The 26,983-nt window shown below is 37.9% G+C and overlaps 1 protein-coding gene across 2 annotated transcripts in view; it reads left to right on the forward strand.

Annotated features, from left to right (window-relative positions):
- The window catches only part of lingo2 (leucine rich repeat and Ig domain containing 2), a 196,348-nt gene that overhangs the window by 1,556 nt on the left and 167,809 nt on the right, over positions 1–26,983 (forward strand). The window lies entirely within an intron of this gene.

The raw sequence follows: 26,983 nt of genomic DNA on the forward strand, positions 1-26,983 counted from the left end.
TTTTTGTAAGGCAACAGTTGAAATATTTATTGCTTGAGCATCCTGTCGGTTCCCTGAAATATTTAAAATAATTGAATAATGAATAGCCTGTCTAAGCTGTCAAAGCCCAGTTTTTGGCCTGGGCAGATGATTATAATGCCTTCTCCTCATGTAACATGCCAAACAGTGACCATTAAATGCCTTTGCCTCTGGATATAAAAATTTCACAAGAAGTGTTTCTCCTCTTTCAAAACATCCACTGGGGGGGAGTGGAGCCTGATGGGAAGTTGATGACAGCTCCTGTGTATCTGCCATTGACTGCCAATATTGGCTCAAACCTCCAATTGTTCTAGTGAATGTATAGTGTGTTTGTAAGAAACTGCTCTGTTGAGTGTTCTATTGAAATCGTATTTAGCGTTCATTATGCATGATGTGTGTTTGTTTACTCTTTAAAGATATGAGACCCTGTTATCTGTTCTTCCTGCTCTATTCATTTAATCCAGTGATCTATATCTGCACTATGTGTATGTTAAATATGCAACGTCGTGTGTACATATGTGTGTAAGAGAAGGCGTATAAATGAAACGAGTTTTTGTGTGTATCTGGTATCTGTGTGGGTGTGTATTTGTCCAGAGCTCTGAGCTTCATCCCTTTTGATGTTTTATTGAGTGTTAACCATAGTAGGGCTGACGCATTCCCTCTGATATGGAGTAGCATGGTTAAAGGAACACACAGACACTGACTTTGCTCACCTTTGTATTTTCTTTAACTGTGAATTAGCAATGCTATGTCTGCCTCTTACGGCCCTTTAGAATTGGTAAATGATTTGGTCCAGGTTGGTTCTGTATGCAGGAAGTGTGAAGGTCTGAGCATGCATGCCTGGATGTAAGCTAGTAGGGTGTATGTGCGCTGTGGGTATACAGCCTGTATGGTCAGATGAAAGTGCCTGCTTGTGAATTTAGAGTCCGTTAAGGGGCTAGTATAGAGTCAGTCTTTCCTCTATTGCTGATTCTAGCAAATGAGTCAAAGACAAGGCCCTCCATTTGCAGTGATAATATTTATCCTCTGAATCACGGGATGGACGGAGCAGAAGGACAGAGCCCTCTTCTACACTGTGATTATCCACTGTTGCTGACAGCACAGAGACAACAAGGAAACAATGTTAATGGCAAAAATGTTGGGGTTTTGATTTATTACTCACAGAAAGACAGCTTATATCAGTATGCATACACGCTGGTAGGCAGCTGATATCTGACACACCTGCTTCCAAATACAATAAATCATTTGCAATCATGTGCACCTTTTTTGTTTGGTATCAGCAAACTCAGTCATATCACATTATAAAATTATCAAATCATGCTTAATATCTTAATATATATGTTTTTGACTGCTAGTAGTACAGTAGACTTTACACTGAATATTTTAAGTTTAATAAGTAAGGTTCATTAAGATGAATACTGCATGAATATCTATATTATATATTGATAAGCTTTTTTAAATTAAAACATGCCCTGGTCATGTTGCCAATTTTTTGCAGATAAATTAAGGTTTAGGCAGAGTAACCATTCGAGTCCCTGTGGTAGTGAAAATGAACTTTTTTAGAATTCTACAAGAAGCTAAAATGTCGAATTACAAATTTCCCTTTTGAAAGAAATGTTATTTCATGTGATTTTCAAGAGTTTCAAATTATTATTTTAATATTAGAAAAATATCCTGCATACCAAAATGGCAAAATTAAAAGTGATGGAAAAAAAGGTAAAAAATAATAACTTGCACTGCGACTTGTATAGTATCTAACGTTTTTTTCAAAACAACAATTCAGATGTTGTCTGTATTGTTGGTATTGTGAGAGAACAGATGCATAGCAAGCATTATCAAAAACATGATTTGTGCCCAGAAGCAGCATATTTTTAGCCTGTCCATTAAGGACATGGGAGAAAAATCAATGATCACACACTGAAACACTGGGTTTCAAATTTAACTTTTTCTTCTATGACCTCTGAATACAGTTGGAAATATGCACTTTGTAAATAACAAAATAAGTTGGGTTTTTTTCCAGATTTGTTTCAAGTAATTTATCCATAGATTTATTTATTATCACTGATGTTGGTAGATTTGCCTTGGTCACATTTGTAGCACACATATTGTGCAGGCCCACCCCCCACATTTTATTACAAGCTGATATGCGTTTAATGGTTAATTGCAGTTAGAAAAACATTAACATAGTCATGTTAGCCCCACATCTGTAGCATATGCACCACCAGCTCTGAAACCAGCTTTTAGAGAGGTATGGTCAAGACCAAAGCATGAGAGGATATGGATGATCTGCTGTGAGCTCCTTTGAATCCCTGATGAAGCGAAACACAATATGCTCGAACAGCTGGGTCATTTATGGAAAATGCCTACTCATCACAGTCCCCTCAAAGGAGGGGAAAATAATTCAGCTTTAATAGTGTTTGCCTCACAGAGAAAAAAATATATATCTTGAATGAGTTAGTTCATTACACTGACAGCTTGTTTATTTAAAAAAAGAAGAAAAATGAAAAAATAATGGAAGGTATATGGACAAACAGGTTACTGTTTAAACTTTACTTAATATTCTAATTAAAAGTAGCAAAGTAATACTAATGTTGTCAATGCTCAAGTGTGCTGAGCAAATGCTTGACAATAAGAAGAGACTGTTTGTGTGTTTCATTTGTTGCATTTCTTAAACAAAACAAGAAATCTTTAACAAAAACTTAAAAATACAGTAAGTATAGCTGCAGTTTGGTGATAAATGCTTGGCATTTGTTTTCTTTTGAGTTTATAATGTGCTAAGTGACTGCTGGTGGCAGTGTAGCCCTTTAGGGATAGTGTAACAGTGAAGGGGCTGAAGGCAGTCTGATGCAAAAGAACTGATCTCCGAACAGCCTCCACTGACAGTGACCTTGCTGTATGTGTCAGTTTGAAGAATGACCTTCCTGGACAATCTGCCGTGGGCAATGTATGTCGTATTACCTTTGGAAAGTCCCTTTTTGTGTGTTGTTGACAAGGAGCATTAGCAAGGGTCAAGGGTGATGTAGCTGGCTAAGAATTGGGGGCAGAGGATGTCGCACCGATGTGGCATTTAAGATAAAATAAAGGGGGGGAAATGTTTTGGGCTAGTTCCATGACCAAAGTGATGAAATTGGTGTCTTTTTGTTACATAACATCTTTGGGTATAATGTTTTACACCGACCTCATTTTGTAATAAAAGGAGTTGTGTCTCAGTATGTGTCACTAAGACACATGTAATTCATCTAGTAGCTATCTACCCAATAAGTGATTTATGGTGCAAACATACAAACACACCAGCCAAAGCACTTAAGTGCCATTACTGACCAGTGTTGTTTTTTTTTAAGCTAATTAAGAATCATTAAATATTCACACAGTAGAACAACCTGCCTATATCCTAATGGCACACAAAGATGGATACTAGTTCTCTTTTTAGCAAGGTCACCGTTGGAACTATCCATTTTGTATTTTGCCTCCATCAGCCAATTCAGGATGTCCTTACAGTGACTTTGCCCCCCTTCATCCTTTCTTTGCACCCTCAGTTTTCAGGTCTGAAATAGGGTATTTAGAGTATTGACCACTTTGCTTTTTAGATGGCAACAAAAATGCTTTGTCCCTCCTACCAAAGTGAATCCATATTCTTTCCTTTCATGTTTATAGCCCCAATTGAAAGATATATTCGCATAACAGATTATTAGTTTATTATAAAGATAAGAAAAAATATTTATTCTGCAAGTGCAAATTGTGTAAAATATATCCAGTACAAGACTTATTGTAAAAAAACAGAAACCTGCATTCAAAAAAACCAAAAATCACTTATGCATTTAAAAGTGGCAGTAAATGATAATAGGGAGCTGTTTAAATTGTATTTTTAAACTGTGAGCTGCCAGGCTTTTGCCCAGAAAGGTTAGGTCATTACGTGCATAACAATATGCCCACTAATGCTTCACAGTTAGATCGGGATATGTCAGAGTGGAGTCTTTTCATTGTAACAATAGTGAAAATGTCAGGACATGGATGCTTTTATGCCTCTGAGGAGACTGTGGACTCTTCAACAGTACTTGTGTTTCTTACACTGGACAAGCTCCCATAACCCCGTTTTTACCAGACTATGAAAGGCTCTCAGCAGGACAGTCGACCAGTGCTTGTTAGGGCAGGTCCCGGATCCTTGTCTCCTTTGGGCTTACAGCTGATATAGAACAAAGTACAGCTCTGATATTTGTTAGTTTCTAATGCTTTAAGGAGTCTGTGGAGAGGGGGATCCCCTATACACCTTAACACACCTTAAAATCTGGCTAAGAGCTTTTTTTGTGCTCTAGGCTTACAGAAGGGTTTGCTGAGTCTTGTGAATGACTTGTGGTTTCTCGTTGGAAGTAAAATGTTACACTTAGCGAGTGCAGTTTAAGGCTGAAACAAAGAATGAAAAAAAAAAAAAACCCCGAATGTAATATGAATCCACAAAAGAGTTATTGGCACAAATATAGTTGATAATAGTTTCTATAATTCTTGGTCATGCCTTTTATTGGGTTTCAGAGACTAATGTCCATACATACCATTTAATTGCTACAAAACACACACAAAAAAGCCCCAAAATGATGAGATCAATTCATGTAAGGCACAAAGGTCTCATATTACACCTGCCCTGTTCTATTAAGATAGTGACAGTTGGCTGCTGTCCAATAAGCACAACGACCCAATTTCATAATAACCCTGCTCCTGAACTCCCAGAGACTGCAGTTACCTCCTGCTCCATTTCAGACTGTTACGTAAAGTGCCAATAAATCAGGATGGTCCTGCGATTCATTGTTCCCCGTTTAATTTATTCCATTCTTTTTCTCATATTTGTAAAAACTCTAACAGCTTTAGTTAGTTGAGAGTTGTAAGAACCTTTGTCATGCTGTGACTCTTGGGAGGGATGGAAAACACAGTAAATAGATATGAATTACTCCTGTCCCAGCTTCTCTCCCTCTTTCTTATTTCTCTGGTTCCCTCTATTCGTTTTCCCAGCTGACTCAGTGTGTTACCAGAGGTTTGACTGTCCAGTGGAAGCTCTGGATATTTCTGAGTGTTTGAGAGAGCTGGATAGAGTTACTGAAGGCAGTACATAATCGCCTCCCTGCTGAGTGTCCTTTCATGTACAGAGGGTAGCTGTCTGGTGACTCAGTTACTTGTCTCGTGCAAATGTAGTAGGCTCATATATATGAGTATTGATTTCAGGTTAAATGCTATATAACTTTACTAAGATGCCCACTGTTTCAACATGTATATATAGACCCATATCTGTTCATTTATTGTACAATTTTAGATCTTAGATTTTTTAGAATTTTAGATATTTTTGAGAAACTACATCCTGCGAAATATCAAGCTGCTATGAAATGAGAGCAAATGAGAATCTTTGTTTTTACTTAAATTTGTTATCTGTTTTTAGAGTGACATTCTCTGTGAAAACATTGCTTGCCCACTAATGGCTTTATTTACATAGTGATTCATCATATTGAAGATGTCCCTTCGCTCTCATATTTGAATGTGTGTTGTCGTTAGGAACTAATTTTTTTGTGTCATTCTCAAGATTTGTACGTGTTCTTAAAACATAAGTATAATGGCTTAATAAATAAGAATGTGCCAGTCTGACTTAATGGTCTATGATCATGTTTACTGTCTTTGGATATCATCCAATATAAATTAGTTATCTGTACCAGTATTACATTAATAACCTGTAAAGAAGAGACTGCGAATGATTGTATTTCTGTATATTTCAAAATCAGAAGTAAACACTGTTTGGCATGTATTAATCAATCCAAAAGCATGGCACCAAAAAAATTAAATACAATAAAAAAAGCACCCCAATCATGGAGGAAGAGGTCTTGAGAGAAATTTTGTTGTTCATGAACCCATCGATTCCATCTAAAGAGCTTGATCGGTGTCTGAATGGTTTAATGAATAAGAAATGCATGTGAATCATATGTACTTTTCAGTAAAACCTGTGGGAATTTTTGATATATTTGACAGCCGTCATTCCCCAAACCGAAAATGGAATTTTTATAGAGCAGTGTTCTATCCCGTCAGTCAATTCCATAACTTGTGGAATCAACTGAATGCTGGTGGCTCTAATTCACTAGTTGCCATGTTACTTCCAGCATGCATACACCTTTAAGGGATTGTACTAAAAATATATGTACACATTTGCAATACCGTACTTTACTCTGTGTAAACCAATGCTGTGACGTTTGCAAGTATTTCATATGCAGCAAATGTGGCCCTGCCAGTGTGTTTCCCTCCCTCTCTGCACAGATTATTTTTGGTCTTCCGCTTGTCTCATCAGATGTGTGACTTGAAATGTTCTTCCTTTATCGACTATGGCCAGCGAGGCATTTAGAGTGTGCTGTAAGCGTGATTGGCTTGAAACTAACTTGGACTGCAACAAAGCACTACAGTTTATTGAGACCCATCAGAGCCACAGGAGTGACCAATCTGGTAAGTGAGTGGGTGAACGAGACACTCAGGGTACCTCTCCAGGCTTCCTGTCGGTCATGCCTGCTGAGCTGGGAGTGGGACTGAAAGTTGAGATGTGCAAGGGGACAGAAGGAATGAGTGAGTGGGTGACTGGAAAAGCGAGAGAGTCAACTAGGCTACCTCTGGGTATGACTGAATAAGAGATTTGTATCTCAGTCACACGACGTATTGGTCTTTCTTAGCTTACTTCTTATTACTGGTGGTGAACAAGCTTCTTGAACAAATCAGAACAAATTTTCAGGTAAACAGAATCAAAACTGCTTCCTTCCAAAAAGAAAGCTTTCCCATCACTGGTAGAAAGGTAGTATAAACAGGTACATATGCTATATTCCATGTCCAAACATTCAGGGTGTTGAAAATACAAGACAAATAAATAAAAAATGATGAATATGTACAACACAGTAAATGCACATGTCCTGAAAAACACTTCACACACACAGGGATTTCAGCTTTCCTGACACGTTAGATATTGCAGGGATTTTTCTTTGATAAGCTGGGAATTAAAGCTCCAAATTTAAATATTGACCTTTACTTCCAAGTTTACAAGAGCCACTGCTATTGTCAACACGTGTAATTCCCGGCCTTGGATGTTGGCATGCTTTCTGTGAATTATAAATCAATGAACATAAATTAGTGTAAAATCCTCCAGCACTTAGGGCTTTGCTTGCAATGAAAGACTGAATAGGAGGGAAAAAGGGGCACCTCAGGGGATGTTTGGCTGTCCAACTCTGGGTCTGCTGGTCACAGCCAGGCGCTTATCCATACATATACACAGAGTCAGGGGGCTTATAGCACTGGCTCTGAAAAGAAGTGTGTCTTTGGCTGTGTGTGAATGTGGGAGCTAGCTTTCTTTAGCTTCAGGCTGTTTCAGGAATAGTTTACAGCCTACATACTGAGAAGCTTAGATATTGTTGCATGATAAATGATGTTGAATTAAAAATCCCAATATTTCTGTGTATGTTTATGTAACACCTACGCCGACTGTTCAAAATTCTGACTTTTTGTTAAAAACAAAAAACAGTAAGGTGTAGTTGTAGGGTTCTAATAGCATTCTATCAAGACGTATAAGTACATAAGCTCAGTTCAGTATAAACCTGGTAGCACTGGCATATTATTACTGCCATTGAGTGGATAATGTTGTCTTCAATGCTGTACTTTTAATGGGTGAGTTTTAAAGGCTAGTTTGTAGCCACATTGTTGTGAGGCTACCTGTCAGTTTTGACTCATTTAAAGTGAGGGTTTTAGAGTTAATCTGCTTGAAATGCCCAGTCTGATCTGCAGGAGATTGGGAAACTATTGTAGCATGTGTTATGATCAGAAGTGATTGTAACAGGTTTTATTGTCATCTTGGAACTAAATTCACCATGTGCAGGAAGAAACAGAGCTGCCACAGATGATGAGCCGTGTCCTCAGTGCTGTCAAAAAGACAGAAGGGCTGTGTTACTGTGTGGATTTTTTATTGTTGAATTGGCACTACTGGTTTAATTATTATGGTAGTATTGAAGTCATTGTGAATATGCTGCTCTTCTTTTATTGGACATTTCACACGATTCCTTTTGTACTTTACAGAAAATAGCACAGTCATTGTGCAGAATTTGAGAGCTTTATTTGCTTCAGTAAAATTATGGCCAATTAGGCATGTTTGAATATTTTTTAAAAAAGTTGAAAGGATACACATTTTTTTTCTTGTTCAAGCATATTGAACAAGAATTGTAAAATTATAAATATCATATTAACTGTGAAAATTGTGTGTGCAGTGGGAGCAACAGAAAAAAATATTACAGTATTGAACACAGACCTACAACATAGTCAAACCGCAATTCCTGTGCTGTGCAACTAAATTCAATGTAGATATTGAAGCTTAACACCTGCCAAGAAATAGGGGAAAAAAGGCCAAATGGTGTATCAAAGCCAAAGCATTAAGCTAGACTGCTTAACCAGTATGGCTTTAAAAGAACAGCTTTTAGTAATGATGTGACCAACACTTATTGTACCAGTATAATACTGTGTGACTTTTCTATTTTTAATACCTCAGAGGTCAGAGTGTTACAGGTACAGTAAGCAGGAGCAACTGAAAAAATATTTTTCTCTTAACTCAGTTTGGCCTTCTTGGATTTCCAGCACAAATATAGCCAGAGCTATTTATTTTTTGTTTTCCCTTTGTGAAGTTGCATGTCAGTGTATGGCGATGAAAACTCTTGTATTAGTAATATACCTTATAATCCCCAACAATGTTTTATATTAGTAGCACACATAAAAGTGAGGTTGTATTGACTTTAAGATAACTACACTAAACTAATCTTCTAAAAATTTTACTCAAGCCTAATTCATGCAAACACAAACACGCACAGAGAAATTTAAATAATTTAAACGCTATCAGCATTCTAAGATGCATTATTTCAAGAGCACTCAACGGAAAGTAATTGAATTATCGTACATGGTTGCGTCAGGAAGCTTGTTCAACTTGTTTGTGTTGCTTGCAAGAGAAAGTGCTTAGCTTCTTTCAGCTAATTAGCAACTGAATGACCTTAGACACTAAAAATGCTAAAACAAATTTACTACATTTATTGTTTCATGTTTTGCAATTTAGATAGATACAAAGTGAAAGCAGAACCACATAAATGTTCCACATGAGCTAAACAGCTAGATTGCACAGTTTGATTGCACAATTTTTTTTTTTGCTCTACAGGAAGAAAAAGAAGGAGCTTTAACAGCTTACTGGAAGGACATACGATCGGCTTGTTGAAAGCACTTTCTGTGCTCGTAGTAATGATGACATGGCACCCTGTGTACAGTAAGATTGAGGAGTACATTAACTTGACAATTACTTTTCTTTTAGGAGATGAAAGCCCTCTATCGTGGTTTTGTGGGCCACTTCCTTTAGTCTTCAGGGTTGCCCATATACTCAGCGGCACTGGTTTCCTCTCTTCCGGTGTGACACCCATCTCATCCCATTACCGTTTGTGACTTGCTACTGTCGGGAGAAAAAAGAACATAAATAATGTATTCCTCGGGTGTATCCACCCCCAGATCAATGGCAATACAAAGACCATCTACAAAGACGGTTGGCTCAAGGCCATATTTGATCACTTCCACTGTGCACGATCACTGCTCCCTTTTTTGTCAGCCCGCTGAGACTCAATTATTTCCAAGTGTTTGTAAGCTATTGTTGAAAGAACACGAAGTGAATATTTAAAGTTGGTGAGGGGAAGAGAAATCTTTGATGAGACATGAAAACAGCAGATGGGAGGGTAATAGTGAACTGTTTAACGGAGAGAGTGGAGGAGAAAAAGAAAGAGGAGAATGGAAAATGATGCGATACTGTATCGTATTCCTCATTGGGATTCTGGGAAGAGAGCTGTATGCATGACAGCAGGCTAGCCTCTGCTGTGTTCATGCAATATAACAGACAAAAAGAAGAAATTACAGAGCACTTGATCACTGAAAGAAGCTGAGCAGGTCATTGCATTCAATCAGTAGTAAATGGAGTGCAACTTGTATGATTTCTCCTACTTAGAAAGGACATAAACAGTTTTTAGCATGGTTCAGTATTATTTCTAAGCTGAACCAGAGGGTATGCCACTAGTTTCAGGAAAGAAAGAAATAGATTTCCAAATAATCCCCAAGGTGTTTGTGGTTATAAATTAATATCTTGAAGAAGAGGATGCAGATTTGTGTTACAAGGAACAACAGACAGAAAAGTTTTCCTGCCATGAACGCGCAGATTTATTTTTCCTATCATATCCCTTGCTGGGCTTTTTCCTTCATAACCCAGATGGCTGGGCCCATAGCCCGAGATTTTCAGCACAAGAAGAATGTATGTATTTTTTCTTTAATTTCAAACACTGTGAAATCTTCAGCAAGAATTGATGGTACAGATTGGCTGCTACTCTGACTGTGCCACGGATAATGAGTGTTTGTGTGAAGGGCAAGTCACACACCAAAATTAGATCAAAGGTCTGCACTCCATAGGCATCAAACGGTGGGTAGAAGTCATGCTCCAGTACGGGTAGTGCCATTCCTATTCAGTTACTCTGATGTCATACCACTGGTAATGACTGGATATGCTTAAAGAAATGGCTTTTGATGTTTGGTTCCCGAGTGAACATATCTTGGTTTTATCAGTCTAATTTACATTCCAGACAGTATTTGAGGGAGTTGAACTGTGTAGGTAATCATCCAACTCTTGCAGTGCAAGCACTGATCAGTCTTTGTCCAGTGCCATTAGACAAAGACTTCACGGTGTTGTTTTTAGCTTCCAATACCTCCACCTGCCACGCATTGTGCCAAGAATGTCCTGAGCCAAATATCTGGGTTTCTCCCTCTGTGGTGTGTGTGTGCGTGTGTCTGTTTGTATTAGACATGGAGTGATTTTTGTGTGGAAAATAATGCTAATACACTAGCATCATGGAGACAGAACACACTGAGAGTTTTGAGTTCTTTGTTCATTGATGTGGTGCCGTTGAGCAAACACCTTATGATGGCATCAAGCATTCAATGCAGTCACATGGGACAGCTTATATGGCCCACACTCACCACCTATTGTATAAGGAGTCACCAACTATTAATCCTCTTTATGTGGCAAATGTGCAGTGATTCTAATTACAAGGTGATGAAGTGATTAGCCTTTTGGCTAAGCCAGTAAAACAAACTGGCTTTATTAGGAGTTTTGCTGATGTATGAGTGTTTTGTAGGTTGCTCATTGGGTCTACACCTTCAATACTTTTGTATTTTGTTCAATGCATCTGCATGAGTTTAAGTCAGTTCTAATAGTTTTTTTTCTTTTTTGATAACATCTGGCATTGAATCCTTCCTTCTCATTAGCATTTGACATTATTATTGAAGCTACTACATAGTAAAGATGGTGGAAATACATATCTTTCTCTGTATTAAATTTGAGATCTGCTCCTACACAACCCTTACTGTTCATTTGAATAATCATTTGTTTGTTTTTTTATACCAGCAAGATCTAGAGTACACTGTAGCAAATTGCTAAAGAACAAGATTTTTGTGCAGTAAAGTCCCACTTTGAGTGCATTATTATCCTGTAAATTCTGATGCCTTTGAGGAAAAAAATAATATCAACATACTGCTGCTCTCTGGGTTTTTCAACTGAATCAAAGTTTCTGTTGCTCATTTAAACTTTCTTTTGGACAAATCTGATCTCTGATCTGGTGTGTTATTTCTTTATTTTAAAGGGTTGCAAAGAATGAATGGCTGTGAAGTAAAATGTGGGGTGCTTCTGTGGATAGGATTTAGAGAAAACATATTCAGTTCAGTAGCTATCGACGGGTTGTTTCACTAATATAATAGTTATTTGTTAATTTGGTCTTTTTTGTGTGTCAATTAGTTTATTCATTTTTTGTCAGATATATTTTTGTCTCATTTGTTACGCTTACATAGTACTTTCTCCATATTGTTGACCACTCTAATCATTTTAGACTACAAATGACACTTAACCATTTATTCATATGCTGCTTTATTATGTGTACATTCACATCCTTGGCCAATTTAAATCCAAACTCTTTTAGGTTTTACATAATTTATTTAGCGTTACTGTTGCACATTGTCTAATTATATCTTTTGACATATATGTCTGTCATATCAACAATAAAAACTACTGGAGATGTTAGTAGTGTGCGCACACTGTATACTGTATAACTAAGACTGGGATCATGTTTCTCAAAAAAGAACAAGATGAAATTCTGCACACAGTGTTGCTGAGAGTTTAAGTATGTGAGCTCTAGGCTGAGCACTGAGTGTATACCCTTGGGTTTCAAGACACTGCTCTAAAGATCCTTTGTGAGTTGTATTAGAGACTGGCTGACCCTCTAAAGCAAGAACTCTGATCTCTCAGCTGCTGTGGGAGGTGGTGACATTTGGGTAGTCCCAACCTTATCAACCCTGTTTTTAAAGTTAGAAAAAAAATCAATTATAATAAAAATGAGAAAACTATATAACTTGCCCTGCTCACCATCAGCAAGGCTTAAAGAATAATTTATGAAGTTATATGTTCACTCAACTTTTACATACCAGAGTCAGTAAATTGCCGTCCTTGTTTTATGTCTAACTTTGCTCTAAGGTAACATCTTAGGACATTGCATGTGTTACAGTAACTTTATCTTTTTTGTATACAGGCTGTGCTTTTCCATGATCTAATATTCCCATGCTGATTTTCTAGATTTAAATATAATGAATTGTAACTATAATTAGACAAGTACTTCATTTCATATATATTGTCATTCAGTCAGGAAGGTGTTATACTAGACTCCAATATTCTCAACATCCAGTTATCCAATGTATTTCCTCAGATGATCACAGACATAAACAGGAAGAGAGATAATTGCATTTGGGTTAAATAGAGGATTGTTTAAATGTAGACAGTGCCTGTTATTTATTTATTTATTTTTTCCTCTGACTCGTCATCTGAGATGAGTTCTTGCGGTTATTTACCAGAAATGAGTCAGCAAATGTAACCATTTCCTTCTTTATAGTAACACGCAGGCATAAAGGATGCACTGAGTGCTTCTAGAGTCTATCATGATGGACACGATATCAATATAGTTTCCAAATGGTCCATTCAGATGTTTTAGAAATATATCAGAGGAAGTGTGGGTAGTGTGGATTCCTGTCATTATGCAGTCCTACTAGCTCTGTCTATATCTTGCATGCCAAGTGAGAGGAAAAATGTTAACTTGCAATGCAATTGCAAGTTGCAAGTGTTAATACCTTAATATAGATAAATCACAAAGCCATGATTATAGGTTTTATGAAAATTCATATTACAGACTCGAAACACTGTATCGCTTCTGCTTACCAAATTCAAAAAATTAAATAACATTAACATGATTTATGGAAGGTTAAATATGTTTTCTTTCCTTTCAATGTAAGGTCCCTATAAAATGTCTTTTCTTATTCATAATGTTAATGCAAATCAATTTATTGTAATGCCAGTAAAAAATGCGCTATTTGTCTACCAACCTACCAACACTTCAGTAAGAGAATGTGAAAATACTGCCTCACATGCCTTAAGTATAGGTTCAAATAAAAGTCAAAATCTAGAGGGAGGTGACCAAGAAGGCAATGTGTTGTGACTGAGCAAATTGAGCCACATGAGAGAATACACTACATAACAGTCAGCAGTTTTAATAAGGATGTTCTCACTGACAGTAAGCTTTAATGAGCAAGGTGAACCAAGCCATTTTTAATGAAAAAAACTGAATGTTTTCCTTTATCTCAGCAGGTTTTGCAGGATCTAAGCACAATGGCGCTTTTTAGTAGGACTCTGTAGGACACTATTAAAAATAATATATTACAGAGAATATTGACGCTTAACAAGCAAAAACTGTGGAAACATTATTTTACATTTTGTAAAGTCATCCATAGCGCTTTATGTAATAACACACTTCAAGTCACTAAATAATGTTTGAATTAAGAGCTTATACAATTCTCCAAATATATCAATGCTGCTACTAAGAACAGCAAATTATCTCTCACTCAAAGCAAATGTGGGTTTATTATAACAAAAGACTTAAACACATGGGCAGTGATGATGGAGGATTAGTTAACTCAAGGATTTTAATTGCTTCTCATTGCTGGCTTTTCTTTGATTGTGATATTTCAGACTTAGATCCTTATCCAATGACCATAGTCCTTACCTTTTATTTCTCCTTGGTAAGCATGCTGGCCTTCAGAATTTGCAGTTATGTTTTCTCAATTTCATCTGAACTACATATGAAAATCTAATTTAATAAGAGATATGTGTACTTTATAATCCTGTAATATTGGATATATGCACCGAACTAAATACTATATGATTATATAATTAACAGATTTTTAGGCTGTGTAGTCGGCTCTATTTTCGTAATGATGTATTAGCAGTAACTGGCAGTAAATTACTGGTGCTCCTCCAAGGGTAGATGATGGGTGTTGACAATAACTATACTGTGATTTTGGTGAACTTTTGATTACATTTAAAGTATATAAGAAATTAGATTTTAACACTGCCATCTCCACGCCTTCTCACTTTTTATATGTTAAGCAAGAGAGTTAACAGTTTAAATAGAACTGAATTTAAATGAAAAATGATATGCCTATATTCAAGTTTTATTTTTTGTTTGGTTTTTCTTGTTGCTTGTTTTAAAGTCCCTGCACAAGAGTTCAGTGTGACTAAAGCTATCGTTTTGAGTCATTACTTGGTGGATTTGGCAGTGTTTTAAGGATCATCCATTGTGAAAGGTTCACTTATGGTTCAAATTCATCTTTTGGACAGATGGCCTCAAATTACCTTCAAGCACTCTTTGATATCATGCAGAATTCATAGATGAATCATTTACTGCAAGCTGCCAGTCCCCGAGGCTGCAAAGCAACCCTAAACCTTTCGTTTTTCACCACTAAACTTCATAGTTGATATGACATTCATGAAAAGCTGTCTTTGGTCTATGCCCAGCATATCTACTGTTACTGTGGCCAAACAAGTTCTATCTTTGATGTATCTGTCCGTAGCACATTATGCCATGAGGCCTCTGGCCAGATGCTTAAACTGTTTGCAGATTCTCGAATAAAACTGGGGTTATAGATTTCTTCCTTTAGACTTATCTACTTGTGTTCACACATCATCTTCTTTTATTTATATTATCAAAAACAGTATAAATATACTGTACTTAATTCCACTCACATCTTTAGGCAGGAATAAATGTTGACAGAATAATAAACCATACTATAGTACTACTACTACTACTACTACTACTACTACTACTACTAATAATAATAATAATAATAAGATCTGATCTTTGCCTTATTTGCTGTACAGCATATTATTTAATAAAGACTACCTCTATGCTAGTTATCTGGTTGGCAAAGGCTTTCCCCTGACATGCTTCCCATGCAGGTCAAATTTGTGCAAACTTTGCTGTTTGTAGAGATATGCATTTTGACAAAAATAATTACAGTAATGTGATGGGCTTTGCATCAAATACTCCAGTCGTGGGCTAAGGAATGTTGGACTCCTTTGAATAATATTTTGTGAATATTTCCAGATTCTTAGTCATCTAAACATTATTTTTTATTACTTTAAAGTAATTTCTAGACAACAGCATGGTAGAACTACACACTTAAGAAGCAAAGTGAATGCCAAACATCAGTTAGAGGTTTACATTAAAGAAGACTGGTTGCACCTGTCTCTGCTGAATAGTTTTTTTCTATTTTTATGGACTTAAAGATACGACTGAATGTGAGTCTAATGATGTCATTTTTATATACTGAAATATGTTGAGAAATAAACAACATCCCCAGGGGGTAGAGTAGGTCATGTGTAGCTCACAAGACCCCTTGATACAGACACACACCAGCTTAAAGACAGCAAACTGTGGCATTGGAGTTGCATACGTGTTGAATGCAAGCAGATGGAGAACAAAGATGGGAAGTGTCAGATTTTGCAGTGGACTTGTCACGGTTGGCAGAGGTAAACGTGCAGATGGGTTCCTTTAAAGCAGGGGTCCCCAATCCCAGTCCACGAGGGCCGGTGTCCCTGCAGGTTTTCGATGTGTCCTTGATCCACCACAGCTGATTTAAATGGATAAATAACCGTCTTGAAGTTCTCCAGAGGCCTGGTAATGAACTAATCATGTGATTCAGGTGTGTTGACCCAGGGTGAGATCTAAAATCTGCAGGGACACCGGCCCTCGTGGACTGGGATCGGGGACCCCTGCTTTAAAGAGTCCTCTTGTGCTGATTAACAACATTCAGCATCATCGTTGTTAATCATCAAAGTTCATGGTCAATATTTTTTCCCCATCAATGTTTCAATTGCCTGTAGATTTGATCAACAATTGGCACAAGCCATTTACATTTATTACAAAATAAAATGTTAATATTAGGGATTTTCTTTGCAACTTATCTTATTTAGAAAAGTGAATCACACTTTATTGCTGCTTAAATATGAGGCATGCATAACAATCCATATAGAAAATACCTTAATGGTTTGCCAAGTGTGGCTAATGTTAGTAGTGCTAGCACCAGCAGCCTTAATGTCCATGTATCTGTACTGAATGTGGTTAGGCATTTCGCAGAATAAGTAGTTATATGCCATTTTATTCTGTCACAGTTAAAAGAATCAAATTTATTTTCATTTTCTGCATCAAAATACTGACAAATAAGCTGTTATAACAAGATTTTTATCTATCATACTGTTCTCATACAACATTCGGGCACACAGAGATGGGAAGCTGCCATCAGATAGGTCTGATGGATGGCAGTAAAGCATATTTGACTCAGCATTTTACTCAAGCTTTAAATTAAATATGAATAATTTGTTTATCCAACTAATATTACTTATTTGAACTGGCTGAGAGTAGCTACATTTAGTCATCTGGTTGATGAATCATACCATTCCACAGATAAAACAAAAAAAAAAGAAAAACGAAATGATCTCCACTTGGACATGCCTGTTCTATGATCCATTATAGACCTGTGCATGGGCATGAGCTTGCAATCCAAGCCACACTGATTGACAGTGTAATGAGGAGGATAAAAGTGGCGCAGTCTACAGCGTGGATACGAACTCTACTTTTATTTTTATTGCACAAAAAGATGAGACTGTGATGGTAAAGTCGAAACTGCATCTGGACAGAAACATCTGCATTATGTTGCTAACACAACTTTGGCTCTTTGCAAGCATCTGCACAGACAGCATGTTAACTCTAAGCTAGCCAAGAACCCAGAGTGATGATAAAGCTGAGTGGGATTTGTGTTGTTGTGTCAAACTGTAGAAAGTAATGTTCTCCTGGAAGTAATTAAGTAACATACTACATTACTTTTTTAAAAAGTATTTTGTGTAATATGTGTAATACATTGCTTTTTTGAGTAACGAACCCAACATTTACAATAAAGTGAGGAAATACCTCCACAGTGCACAAACATTTGACCACACAGTATGCAGTTAATTTGCACAAATGTGATATCTTTGATATGCTGCTTAGTGACTGGTGACTCAAAGTGGAGTCGATGAGAACCAAATGAGAATCAATAACAGAATCGATAATGGAATCATAATTACTAAATTCTTATCAGTTCCTATCCCTACTTGTTCATTACAGTAGAGCTAGTACACTGCATCTCATTGGATGTTTACTATGTGGGTACAGTGCAAAGACAGTATCTTTACAATTGTCTTCTCCTCATTTAAAAAATCTGCTGAAGTTGCATAATTAACAAAATATAATTTGTTGAAATAGCTGTTAATTTTGCTTTAACTGCTATGTTTGGCTTATTAGCATCTTAGGGATCCTGTCTGTCCTGTCTGTGGTATTAGGTAGTCACCATGTGATAAAGTAGTGACTGTGCAAAAAGCTGCCTGGTGTGCACTCAGTCGTACCAAGAAGCTAATGCATGTCAAGAGTACAGAAACAACAGAACCTATCTAATTAGCTGTGCAACAGAGCAGCAGCTCAGTAAATGCATTTTGTAAGACTGGACAGCAGTTACAGCGAAAAACCTAATGGTTCAGTGAGAGTGAGTGATTTTGGATCTTGAGTCTTTGGCAATCAAATCTTTACTATAGAGGGATCTGAGAAGCACAGTGCTTAGAGTAGAATATCAGAGCTACCATAACCGACCACATTATGGATCCAGTCTGCCTTCCGGTGGTTTAATATTACACAGTAAGTGAGTTCAGTTGCTAGTCTACCTAAGTCTGTGCTATTCATAGGAAGACTAAGAAAGGTGGAATAAATATCCTCAGTATCCTATCCTTGTCTCTTTGAAAAATTTGCACTTTTGCATTGATTTACATGTTACAGCCCCGTTTCCCCCCAAAACTCATTGTTACTTAATTCACTTTCCAAGAAAAGTGGATCTTGTTTTGGGTTTTTTTTTGTTTGTTTTGTTTTTTACATAAAGTTTTAACCTTTTTTTTTGTACATTTCTGATTGCAGTGATGAATGCTGCTCACTGACAATAGTTTTGAGAAGTGCTCCCGAGCCTATAGAGTTCACCTATTGGCAATTTAGAGTTTCCAATTAACCTATCCCCACTAGATGCATGTCTGTGGACTGTGGGAGGAAGCCAGAGTATTCGGAGAGAACCCACGTAAACATGGAGAGAACATGCAAACTCCACACGGAAAGACCCCGGCCTGATGGCGGATTTGAACTCAGGTCCTTCTTGCTGTGAGGCAACAGTACTAACCACAGTGCCACCCTAAATAAAATATATAAATAAACCTATGTATTTTATTTATGTTATTTTATTAATAAAATAACATAGACTTCATCTAAGTCCATTAATTCACATGTATGGGCTTGCCATATGGCTTGAGACAACTACATCCACCAAACATACTTTAAAAAGGTTCAGTTTGGCAAAAGATAACAACTGGTTGATAAGACTGGCATCTTACCATGAACACTGACCTTCAGTTATCACCATGGTTGTTAGACTGTGGTTCTACTGTACGTTGTTGCCATTTAAGAATAAATATGATTTTTTTTAATACAATGATGTAATATAAATGATATAGTAGATAAAGGCAGAAAAATTAAAGGAATCTAAAATGGAATAGTAACCAAGACAGTCTTGGTGGGCACCATTTATTTCAATAGATTTGCATAACTAGCTTGTATTTATTCAGTTTTTATTCTGTATGGAATAGCATACTAAAGCCATCATAGTGATTTTTATTTATTCATAAAAAATTGTGCACAGCTCATTGAGTTACTGCTCATTGCCTTAGGCCTGTCTCTTTCTTGTTACACAACAGTTTTCTTCTATTTTCCTGTGTCTGATAATCTGTGATAGGTTGTGAATTTAAAAAAAAAACGTTGTCATTTCTAACATTCAGAATTTCAAATTGCTATAGGCATTTTTCTCTCTCTTTTCTATACTGGATACTGGACAATAATATCATTACCATTTCGATTCAAATTAGTTCATTTTGAGTAAAAGTAACTGTTTGTGACAGATTTAGTAAAATGATCTCCACATCTCTGAGATACTCTATTTATTCAAGAATGGAAAAAATCAGAGTAGTGCTGTCGTATGACTAAAAATTTGTATGTTTACAGTGCAAATCAAAAGACTGTGACATCCATGTGTATGACTTGGTATGCTCTCTGTGGAGGAGCTAAGCAATGCCCACAATAACACTTTGAAACAGAGAGTAGGTGAAAAAGATTATGCGTGCCAGTGAGTGGTTAAAGCAAAACAAATTAACAACTATTAAAAAATAAAAACTGCACTCACAGCTCATTTTAAGCAGAATTTCTTCTGGTGCATCTCTGGTCCATCTTCATACTTTCCTGTTCACTCTTGTGCTACCTAGCTTGCTAGACGTATCTGGTTTGCTCTTTAGTTGTAATTTTGTAAATGTACTGGGTAATGTATTATATATAAGCTGTTTTCCTTATTAAAGACCTGGTTCTTGGGTATCTGTTGCTTACAGTGTTCCCCTCTCAAGTAAATTTTACCCAGCTTTCTATGTGGAAAAAATTGTTAATAATTTACACTTACTTAGTTTACAGCAAACGTTCAAGTCACTGGTACTGTGATATATGGAAACAAATCTTTTTAAAGGAAACTTAAACCAGCACTTGGTAACATTTAAGCATCAAAATCTAACTAGTTATTCCAAGACCAATTGAATTTTGCCAAATTTGAGGAAACAGTGAGCCAAACACATAAAGCCTCTAACCATAGTTGTCTTTGTTTAATGCCCGCACTTTCTGATTACAGGAACTGTGAAAAATAAGTTATCATCTTTTTCAGATGCTGACCATAAAGTGGTCCACTTAACAAGACTCAGTAAACAAGACTTTTAGTTTGATATTTACAGTGGCCCTTGTTAATCACGGGAGTTACGTTCTAAAAATAACCTGCAATAGGCGAAATCCGCGAAGTAGTCAGCTTTATTTTTTTTTTACAGTTATTATAGATGTTTTAAGGCTGTTAAACCCCTCACTACACACTTTGTACACTTTTCTCAGACAGGCATTAACATTTTCACATTTTTCTCTCTTGTTTAAACATTCTCAAAGTTCAAACCTTCATAGAAAAATAAGTCCAGTATTATAGAATGAAACCAGAGATCAAAACCTGTTTTCAGGCCCAAACATTTGTTTGAGAAATAAAAATATGAACATTTTCCTATAAATAATAATGATGGATTTTAGTACTAACAAATTTTATTTTAATGATCAACATATGAGGTTGGACACATAAGAAATTATTAATTGTGTCTCACGAGTATTTCACTTTGATGGTGCAAAACATTTCAACGACATTATTGGGTTTGTTGGGGAGAGAACTTACAAACATACAGTACAGCACTTCAGAGTCACACTGCTAGTGATCGAAGACACAGAACACAATGCGCCGTTAAAAAAAAAAAAAAAAAAGCATGCAAAATTGCGCTAAGAAAAATCCGTGAAACTGCGAGGCCGCGAAAGGTAAACTGCGTTATAACGAGGGACCACTGTATAAAGCTTATGTGGTGTCTCAGATTCTTACAGTTCTTTCTGTCCTTAACTCATTACCCTATACTGAGTTTTAAAAATATTCAGATCCACAAGCAGCAGATATCAGTCTGCTCAATGATCCACACTGTAGCTTCGAGTGCTGACAGGAAGACAAAATACAACATTTTAGATATGCTTACTCATAAATGTGCATCAGACTGTCCAGGTGTGACCACTATGAAAGGAAGAGCTTACACGTTGAAGGAGGATGAGAAATACATGTCACAATGAGAGCCAGCACATTAAGTCATCACTCCATCATCACGTAAAAATGTTAATCAGGTTGGAGTAGTAGGCAGGATATTGTGCAGGGGAGGTGGTGTGGCAGAGGTGACAGAAGGCTTTCTGTCTCTGACAAGGCCTTTGCGAAATCTCTTGGGCAGCTTGGCTGTGGGCATAGTTTAGCTCCAGGCTTCTTCTCTGTTCTTCTCGGTTCCATAAATAACAAGGGGCAGACGGAGGCAAAGACAATGAGCAAGTGAGGACAATGTGGCAAGGAGGCTGAGCGCCTGAAAAAGAAACAGACAGTTAGTTGTCCTGAAGACAAAAAGAGCCAAATGGTGATTTGTTGTTCAGAACAGAGGCAGATTGGGGATGAATAGTAGCATAACATTGGGAGAACAAAAAAGCAAAACACTGCAGAAGAGAGATAAGGTTCACCCTACAAAGGTATGGGGGAAAGGCAAGATGCTCTTTCTCACCCTGAGAAATGCTTTAAGGAAATGTACTTGCTACTGGACTGCAATTAATGCTGTACTGTGCAAGGAATGATTCAGTGTACTGAAACATAGAATAATTACATACAGTATTACCATATATTAAATACATTTTTAATCTTAGCGTAGTATACCAGTCTTAGTGATTCAGTTAGTAATATGGACACTGTCCCCCATACATATACTGTGTTTAACTATATTTCACTTGGTGCTGTAGGTCATTTTACTGTGGGAATGTTTAGCTTCTTTATATATTCTGTTGACATTTCAATAATAAGTGAATACGCTAGCAAAGTAAAAAGGAAAGCAAATTGTAATATTGTAGATAGGAGTAAATAGAGCCCCAGTCATCACGCACTTTACATACTACTTTCTATAAATTTTAACCAGGATTTCTCTTTTTATTGTGTATATAATGGTCACCCTGACCTGTAAGAAGGTCAGGATTTGCATGGTAAAGTGGCACTGCTTTACTTCTACAGCTTCTGCACAAGGACATTGCTAGTTCTGTTTGGGACAATGGACAAATAAGGGCTGAGTAGAATAAAGGTAAAGCAGACTCACCATGTATATACATGTATAAAGTCACTTGCTGTCCTACAGCAATGGCATTTCACCATATACGGAAATTTTTAAGTGCAATGCTTCTGTTTTAACAAAAAGGCTTAACTGTGCATTAACATAATTAACTATTTTGCTAATTATGTCACAATATTTTTATTTTTTTTGTTTTTAAGTCGTACTAAATACCATTAGACTGGATCATTTTCTACAATGTTACTGCTCAGTAATTTGAAGAGGTGTTACGATTACTCTGTTTTGCATTAACACTGAAATATCTTTTATCTTTTAAACATCAGGTTCAGTTCATAGTGCACACTAGCAGTCACTAGGTCACATAATAGCCTCAAAAATGCTAAAATGGTTGATGTTTAAGCTAAAGGATGCCATAATCATGTAATTGTTTTTTTTTTGTTTTGTTTTTTTTTTGTTTGTTTTTTTCCCTGTCCCGTTTGGATCTTTAGCCATCAGAATTGTTGTCTTAAGGCCAAGAGAGATGCCAAGCGGATTTACTTTACCAAGTGGATCATCATGGCCTTGCCATATTGGTCCATTTGATTGACCTTTATTATAATTATGTATTTATTTTATTTTCGGTTGTTACAGTCGGGACAGACATGACTGGGGGATAGGACAGGGAGAAAGAATGAAAGAAAGAGGGGGAGAAAGAAAAATAGAGGGGAGAAGAGATGGTGAGAAAGGGGAGAAGAAAGAAAGAGAAAACAAACAAAACACCTGGATCACCTGTATGGAGAAAAAAAACAGAAGAGAAAACAAACAAACAAAAAACAGCAACATAATAAATACAGCACCATCACAATAAACTAGCTAGCAGTAGATAACAGTAGATACTAAATATTAAATGTTATTGTGCAGCACGCAAGATAGACAGCGCACAATGTGCTTTGAGGTAGCAGCCGAGAAAGGTGTAGTTTGTGTCTGTGAACACCCGTGTGTACACCTGTGTGGATAAGCATGCTTGTATTCCAAAGGTTTCTCCATGTAACGATCTGCTAGGGAGTGTGGGGAGCCATAGCCCCGTCCCCCAGGGCATGAAGCAGGTATGGAGGAGATCCAGGCCCCAGACATCTAGAGGCCCCAGAGTACGAGGACCCAAGGAGGACCACCAAAGGGGGGGGAACCGTGCCACCCTCCTGGGAAGAGCTGAGTAGAGCCCCAAACGAGAGGTCACCCAGCAGCCACAGAGCAGAGGCCAGAGGGGGTTGCAGTGGCGTGCCCGCGGGCTCTGCCGGCAGCCAGCTGCGCCAGAGAGGACCGAGCTTCAGGCCCAGAGGCCAGAGGCCTGAGGACACCCCACCCCCCGGAAGGGGCCCAGCCGGGCCACAGGCGCCAGGCCCCGCCAATCGGCCACCAGGAGTGAGCCGGTACATACATGAGTGCCCAGCCCCAGTCGACAAGAACCACCAGCACACCAACGTCTGAGGGCATCAGCCACCGGCAGGGAGTGTGGTGAGGGGAGATAGGCCTCCGTACTTTGGAGGGCCTGAGATGTTCCCAGAGAGGTGGAGTCTAAGACCCAACCTGACATATAGACACAGACGAACAGGCGCACGCAGACTCAAACGTGTATTCCCACCCCCATATACACAACCAAATACTCGGCACTTACCCAACGTGTAGACAGACACAAATAGACACTGCACAGACAATCACACTCCCCAAACATACTCTATATCCCAGGTCCAGGTACCCCCGCCCCCAGAGGGGCAAGCCGCACCTAGACCCAGGAGGTGTAACCCTTCTCTCTGGGGTGGAGGCAAGCGGACCGCCCCCTTATCTGCAGTAGTGGGGAGGCCCCGCATACATAATCGTGTAATTGTTAACATGCTGCCACAAGTAGTGAGCAAGACCATTTTTAAAAAAAAAAAACCCAAACAAACAAAAAAACGTGCTTGCTTAGCTGCATTACCAAAGTCTATGGCTTGCTATCTTTAAAAGACCAGGACCCACGTTTAATTCCAATTTTCTTCCAGTAATGATTGTTGTTTCTCTCTCCAGCAGCCATTTTCTGTGATTCTGCTGGTTACGACTGTCTATCTTGAGATTCAATCTACGGCTACAGCCCACAGTATCCTCCATTTTATGCATAAACAGCTGGAGGCCACCAAATCTGAATACTGCCCTGCAAGGCTCAGGGACAACAAACAAATAATTGTCATATTGCTAGTGTAACAGTGTAAAAGGACTGCTTTTTGAATTTCCTGTTCCTTTCACTTTACAGAGATTAGGAGGGCACCCTTGGGACCATTGTTGTATTTGGACATAATGCCTGAGTACACTGTATCATTCTACTTTTCAGCTCCTTGGGGTCAAGAATTTTGTTTTGGTGGCTGAAGTATATAATATATTAGTATATATTAATAATAATAATAGTCTTGACAAGCCTACTGGGGTAATCGTGCACATTATCAGTATAATGTCTCCCTTAATTTTTAAGTCGATTAAAAAAATACCACTTCACAACAATTGATCATTCTTCTACATATTGGAAGATGCTTTCTATTCTCTTAACTCAGCATTTTGTCCCAAGTCTTCTCAGTTCTAGTTTAGTCATTGAATTCTCCCTCAAATTCGTGAGGAATGGTGATAGACAGCAGCTAATGTTTGACTGCACGTGGAGAGGAGCTATTCCGTTGGCATATTCCATTCAGCACACTTTCCAAATGAGGAAAGCTTATTATTTCAAAATCTAATCATTTATACAGGAAATTGTAAAACCAAAGGTGTTTGAGTGTAGCATCGGGCAGCATGGTAGTACGGTGGTTAACACTGTTGCCTCACAGCAAGAAGGCCCTGAGTTTAATTCCACCATCAGGCCGGGGTCTTTCTGTGTGGAATTTGTATGTTCTCTCCATGTTTGCGTGGGTTCTGTCCGGGTACTCTGGCTTCCTCCCACAGTCCACAGACATGCAATTGTGTGGAAACACTAAATTGCCACATAGGTGTGAATGTGAGTCGCACTTACATATGGTGAATGTGACTCTTGTCTATGTGTTAGACTGGCGACCTGTCCAGGGTGTACTTTGTCTCTTGCCTTAAGACAGCTGGGATAGGCTGCAGTGCCCCCTGCGACTCTGAAAAGGATAAGCGGAAGTGAATGGATGTATGTTTGAATGTAAAAGCGCTTTAGCAGTTGTACTTGAGCTGCTAGTGGTTTGTGGTCTAGCTACATTGCCATCACAGTCTGATTTTTTTTTTTAAACTCTAGTAGTACTCTAGACCTTTTATTTATTCATGGTGGTGTCATGGCCTTTTGAGTTCTTGGCTGGATTTCTTATGATTCCATTTCCTGTCATCTGTTTGTATGTTGTGGTCTGTGTCTAATCACCCGATTAATCTGTCTTCACCTGTTCATGACTTGATTTAAGCTTTCTTGTGTTTGTTTGTGTGATGATGATAATAATAATGATACATTTTAATATAATTGCTATTTAATGTCTATTTTATACAATATAAAATTACTGCAGAAAAAATAACAATAAAAGTTTAGATCATTAATTACGCAGTGCACAATACTCTCTGAGATAGAATGCCCTGTATAGTACCATGAGATTTTGAAATTTTGGACAGATTTTATGAATTTTGGCAGAAAATTTATGGTAACCACTTCTGCAGGATGACAGATGGCAGAAATGTTGTTGCTGATTGATGATCTCACAGGGGGCGATAGGAACATTGGAATATAGAGCACATCACCCAACCCCAATAGAGAAGCTAGTGTTTATTTTATGCTTGTTTTAAAAGATGTTGCTTCAAAGTTTCATGGCAGCTGTGAGAATGAAGCACTTGCTGAAGTGCTGACGTACTTAATTTTACACTTCTCAGCATGAATATTAATTTCACACACAGGTGGAATAAATAACATTAACCAACTTCCACCCATCCATTTTTCTTAATCTCTTATTCAATTCAGGGTGGCAGGGGAGCTGGAGCCTATCCTAGCTGTCATAGGGTGAAAGGTGGGACACACTCTGGATAGGTCATCAGTCTGTCACAGGGCTAACACAGAGATAGACAACCATTCATGTTCACATTTATATCTACAGCTAATTTAGAATAACCAGATTAACATAAGATGCATGTCTTCAGAGTGTGGGAGGACGACAGAGTGCCAACAGAGAACCCATGTAAGCACTGGGAGAACAGGCAAACTGCACACATAAGGACCCACGCCACTCGGCGGGTTTGAACCATGATCTTGCTTGTAAGGCAACAGTGCTAACAACTGTATCACCATGCTGCACCATTGTCCAACTTATTGAAATATTTTGCTGAAGGCACTGGGTTGTTGAACTCATGTAAGTGACCCAGCTTCCCACCTAACAACCCAAAGAACTGCTGGCAGGTGTCCTAGTTCCAGACATCACAAATCACAGCCAGAAGGCCCCAATGGGTCAGAGCTGTTTTGACAGCTAGAGGGGGATCTACACAATATTTGGCAAATTTTGTGGCTGACTGATCTACATCACATTATCAGATATAGATCTGGTAATGTGACATTACCAGGTCTGATCCAGAGCAATAGGTATAGTGACCATATCGCCAATTCCAAGTGCTTGTAATCTGAAAATATGTGCATGCATATTCAAAATGTGATTTATAGTTTCTCAGCCACAACCCACAGCACTGTAAATCATGAGAGGTACTAAA

The sequence above is a fragment of the Pelmatolapia mariae genome, linkage group LG2 (genome assembly GCF_036321145.2).
Source record: "Pelmatolapia mariae isolate MD_Pm_ZW linkage group LG2, Pm_UMD_F_2, whole genome shotgun sequence".
NCBI lineage: Eukaryota > Metazoa > Chordata > Actinopteri > Cichliformes > Cichlidae > Pelmatolapia > Pelmatolapia mariae.